The 4982-nt window shown below is 33.4% G+C and overlaps 1 protein-coding gene across 1 annotated transcript in view; it reads left to right on the top strand.

Moving 5' to 3' along the window:
• The window catches only part of GRIA2 (glutamate ionotropic receptor AMPA type subunit 2), an 88131-nt gene extending 86507 nt beyond the window's left edge, over nucleotides 1–1624 (top strand). Inside the window, exon 16 of the mRNA XM_085578865.1 lies at nucleotides 1–1624. This exon is cut by the window's left edge and continues 1221 nt beyond it. The gene's annotated coding sequence lies outside the window, so the exon portion shown is untranslated.
• The last annotated feature ends 3358 nt before the right edge of the window (nucleotides 1625–4982 follow it).

Raw genomic sequence — 4982 nt, 5'->3', positions numbered from 1 at the left:
CAGTTGAGTTCGTAAGTACGTGTACAGAGAGAGAAGTGTATTGATAAAAGCTGATAAATGGCAAGCAGTAAAACAGTGTGAAGTATTTTTTTTAAAGAATGAAAAGAGAGTTTTCAAATTGTTTCTTTAAGGAAGCCATTTTCAAACTGTTAAAAGGTAATTCTAAGCAGTTGCTAGTGAAGCTTTTATGAAAAGAAAAACCCAAAACCTTGGCAATGTCTTTTTGAATTAAGATTGATAACTTGAATTAGATGCAAGTCTGTACTGATGAAAACTTTCCTGAATCTTAATGATTATGAGTATTCTTTGCTAGCTGAAGTTACCATAATTTTTAATTGTGTGTATTTAAAAACAATAACTACTTAAAAAGCAAAAAGGAATCCTAGGAGGGGTGCAATAATATTAATTTAAATGCTAATGCAAATCAAAGTAACATCGTGTTTCTCTAGCTTTCCCTGTAGATACAATTCTGTACATTTGGTTGAAAAGCTTACATTTTTCTGCATTGTGGATACATTGCCTCATGCAGTATCGGTAAATCTCTTTTATTTTGGAATTAAATAAAAATTCAAATACGACTTGCAGTTTTAGTTGGAATCCATTTCTTAGACTCAAGTATAATGTTTGCTGAGCATTGGAGAAGGCAGATCATTTATCAGAAACTTGAAGTCCCTTCTTCTCTGAGCCTGTTTCTGCAAGAATGTGAACACAGTGTATACTCTCAGTGTGATCAGCAAAAGAGGTGTACACAGTGTTTTCAATGTCTGTCTTACCAATACTTTTCCCCAATGAAACGAAATAATTTCTTGGCACATCTGTAATTCTTAAGTGTTCTGTGCATTACTCCTCATCAGGAATGTTGGGGAATGCATTCGGATTTTTAATGTTCAATGCTAGAATGACCAAACTAAAACAATATTCATATGGGAATTATTTTATTTTTTAAAAAAAAGTAGAAATGCATTACTGTATCCAGTGGAAAGCTATTTATTGTACCTCTGGGCTCATTCCTCTAAAAATCATAGCATAAAAAAAAGTCTTTGTCAAGCCTGAACTGATGTATATAACTGAAATAATGTAAAGTTATATTTTCATGTTTTTATACTTAACAACATGATGGGAATACATAATGTATGAGTATTTCAAGTCAGATAATATTGATTGGATAATACACATCTCAGTTAAAAAAAGCAGTAATAGTAGTTTAATATCCATGTTAAGAATACATCAGTATATTGCTATATAAAGTATGTCTGTGTGCATTTAAGTGAAAAGTAGTCAAGAGTGATGAAAGCTGTCCAAGGGTTTTTTATTCCTTTTTTTATGAAAACTGTTATGGAGCAACCAAAATGTTTATGAACTCAAACTTGTGTAAGTTTCGAACTGTCCTTTTACTGTAGCTTTTTGTTTACAGTACAGTATCTTATTTTCTGCTTTGTTAAATGAGTAACGGTACAAAGCTGGACATACACTTTCTAAGACATTAACGTTCTCGTTTTTTCATGTATACTTATATGACAGAAAATGCTTCTGATTTTATTTTTCAATCTAACACATGGCTTTTCTGGAGTGTTGTATAAACTTCAATCATACATAAAAAATCTTCTTAAAAAAGGTAAAAGACCTTTAATGTCTGCTTAGTATTATTGAAATCTGGTTTCATATTTATTTTAAATGTATTTTTCTAAGATTTTACATAGGGCAAACCTGTTTGTCCCCCAGACATGAAATTTCCTTGAAGAGTTTATGGAGTTTCTTCTTTTCTTGAATTAAGTTTCAATGAAGAGTATAAATCTCCCAGATCATCTTGTCACTCAAGGATAGATTTACTGCAGTTTTCATTATTGTTAAATGAAGTAATGAAACTTTTTTCCAACAACATAATTGTATCTCTGGACTGTAACATTCCTGATAATAATTACAATGGCAGTGTGATAGGTTCAAAAAGCTAGGGGGTTAAGTATCTATTCAGTAACACTACCTAAAAAAATTTTGAGTTTAAACCAGTACATTTTTAATTGAACAGATTGTTGATGTGTCCAAAGCAGAGAAAAACCTAAGAAATGGCAAGTACTTCAGGTGTCACGGGAAGAGATGTAGTACAGCAGAGAGTTTACTGTAATGGCAAACAGAGTGAAGAGATTCAGCATGTTAAAAGTTCAACATTTTCATGTAAACATGTATTTCACCTGTTAACAGAGTGTGTTTCTGCAGTGTCAGCCTCCTATTTGGTTGATTGATACAGACAATATCTTTACATTATAAATAATTGTATTTTAGAATTCAAATAGACAGTTTTATCTATCCTTTGGTGCAGTTAGTTGTAAGAATACAGCAGTCACCAGCAAAATAGAATCAGCAGCATCTGTTGCACATGATATTCCTGGAGCCTACTCAGATCTGTTTTCACAGCATCAAAGCTTATTATTTATTAAATATATTTTCATTTAAGCTGTCAAAGGATCACAAAAATTTGCTGTGAGAGATGCATCAAGTCTAAATTATATTTGAAATTTATATTAAGCACTTAGAATGAAATTAAGCAAGTGACATAGCTGTGGACTTAATTTGGAACATTTTGCCTTGCATCAGTTTCTGTAGGTAGTAGAGAATACTGTACACCTGTGTGAGACACAATAGAGAATTGAATAAAATAATTTTTTTTTGTAAACAAGTGGCAAAAAATGGAAAAAAGTAAGATGAATACAAAAAATTTAAGACTTCTAGCTTTCATGTGTCATGAGGCCAGTCCCCAGTCTTATTGTTGGGGCATGTTACATGACATGTTTTCTTTCTCTCTTTCTTCTTTCTTTCTTTCTTTCTTTATTTCTTCCTTCCTTCCTTCCTTCCTTCCTTCCTTCCTTCCTTCCTTCCTTCCTTCCTTCCTTCCTTCCTTCCTTCCTTCCTTCCTTCCTTCCTTCCTTCCTTCCTTCCTTCCCTCCTTCCTTCCTTCTTTATTTTTCTTTCCTCCTTTCTTCTTTTCCTTTCTTCTCTTTCTTTCTTCTCTCTCTTTCTCTCTCTCCTCTTGCCTGACTACATGCATTTAGTCTAATGCATACTTTTTTAGCTTGGTAGGCTAATAGAAAATGTAATTATTGTATATAATACTTGCTATAATTATTTTGGTAGTCATTAAAAATATTTACTATAGGTAATGGCATAAGTCTCTGTATTACAGCAGCAGTGATGCTAAAGATAGGAAAGCTTATCTAAGCTAAACCCTAAAGTGGCATCCACAGAACTTGTTCTTCTGTCAGTCTCCTTTATGCATCTCTTAACTGCTAATAAAAATTTAGCTACCTCTGTAAACAGGTCAGTGCTTTACTTACCTCAGTGATGAGAAAATTCTTTATACATAGAAGAAGAGCACTTAATTTCATGAAGCTGTCCAGAGAATGACTTTGTAGCATTTGCCCAAAGTTCTTCCTCCCTTTACACTTGCAACTCCCACTCAACAAGAAAGGACCATTACTACATGCTGGGCATAGAGAAAAAGTTTATATGTAATTTGTCATCATTTTTAACAAATGCTAACTTTTTAAGGCTGACTCATCTGTGTGAAATAAAGCATTTAATCCTACTAGTCTTCCAACTGCAGAATGAGATTTAAAATACATGTCTAAGTTGTGGTTTTTTTATTTGCTTTAAATATCCCAAACCTGTTTTTAAAATGTTTCTAATTATAGAGTAGGAAAGGGCTGCAAAACTAGTGCCTAGATCAGCCCATTGGAATTTTCTTCAACTAGTTCCTATCTGGAGGTGTTGGAAGCACATATAAAGGGCTTCCAGTGGATCCCATGAGCTGTGCAGGACCATGCTGATTCCTTTTCCTCTTTCTATGTGCAGGTGGAATAAGCTAAAATAGGACTTGGAGAGGTAGTTTTATGACATTTTTCTGTTCCCCCTCAATCCTTTAATGTGAAGGTCTCTTCAAAAGAGACACTGGAGAGGATTTATACCTGTTTTCTAAGGATAGATTTTTTTTTTTTTTCCTAAAAACTCACTGTTTGTGCAGTTTTGAAAAGATAATGTCATGTTTCATTTTTTGGTAAGCATCTTAAAATTCGGGAATGAAATCTCCTTCAGAGCCTTTACTGTTAGTAATCATAGAATCATAGAATGCTGTGGTTTGGAAGAACCTGAAAGATCACCTTAAAATTCCAACCCCCCCTGCTGAGGGCAGGGACACCTTCCCCTAGGTCAGATTTCATGTTTCTTAGAAGGAGACAGCCCAGAGGCTTGTGAGGCATGTTGATGCTTTACTGAAGCATCAAGAGCATCTTGTTAAAAATGTACTGGACTAGAGTCTATTATATAAATTTTAACCCAATTTTCAAGTTATGTTGTTACTGCCTACCCTTCAGCACCATATTCTGTGAGTTTAGAGAAAAATGTAATTAGAGAGGTCAAGATATAGTTCTTTCAATTAATAGTGTGCTTTACAAATAACATAGTATTTCTCAGTAGTTTGTTTCCTTATGAGTTTCACTATGAAAGGCAAACACATTTTAGGTTACCTCATACTCATAAATAGCAGAATACCCACGGAATTTTTTTTTTCTGGTTTTTAGTGAGAAGATTTTTTTATATTGTCACAATGACTAAAGACACAATAATACAGAAAAAGTGATTTCTTCTTAAGTGTTTGCCTTTGTGTTTCTTGCTGTTGTTTTTAATAATTTCACAAGATTGCTAGATTAATATTTTCATAAATTTGGAACTAAGTGTTTTGGCAACTTAACCAAGTTACCTGTAGGTGGAATTCTTAATTCAGCTTCAGCTACTTTGTGTGAATAGATGGGCAGAGATGCTAATATATGAAAATGAAGATGGTGGGTGTTCCAGTGTATATGTATGTATACATATCCCTACACAATGCAATAGTAAAACTAGTGCTGATTTTGATAAGGCCATAGTCAAGAGCAATGATAACCACAGCAATAATTCATATTAGGGCCAGTAGCAACAGGATGGTTCATAAG

Source organism: Lonchura striata, chromosome 4 (genome assembly GCF_050655825.1).
Source record: "Lonchura striata isolate lonStrDom1 chromosome 4, ASM5065582v1, whole genome shotgun sequence".
NCBI lineage: Eukaryota > Metazoa > Chordata > Aves > Passeriformes > Estrildidae > Lonchura > Lonchura striata.
The sequence above is the reverse complement of the archived record's forward strand: the minus strand, read 5'-3'. Positions and strand labels throughout refer to the sequence as shown.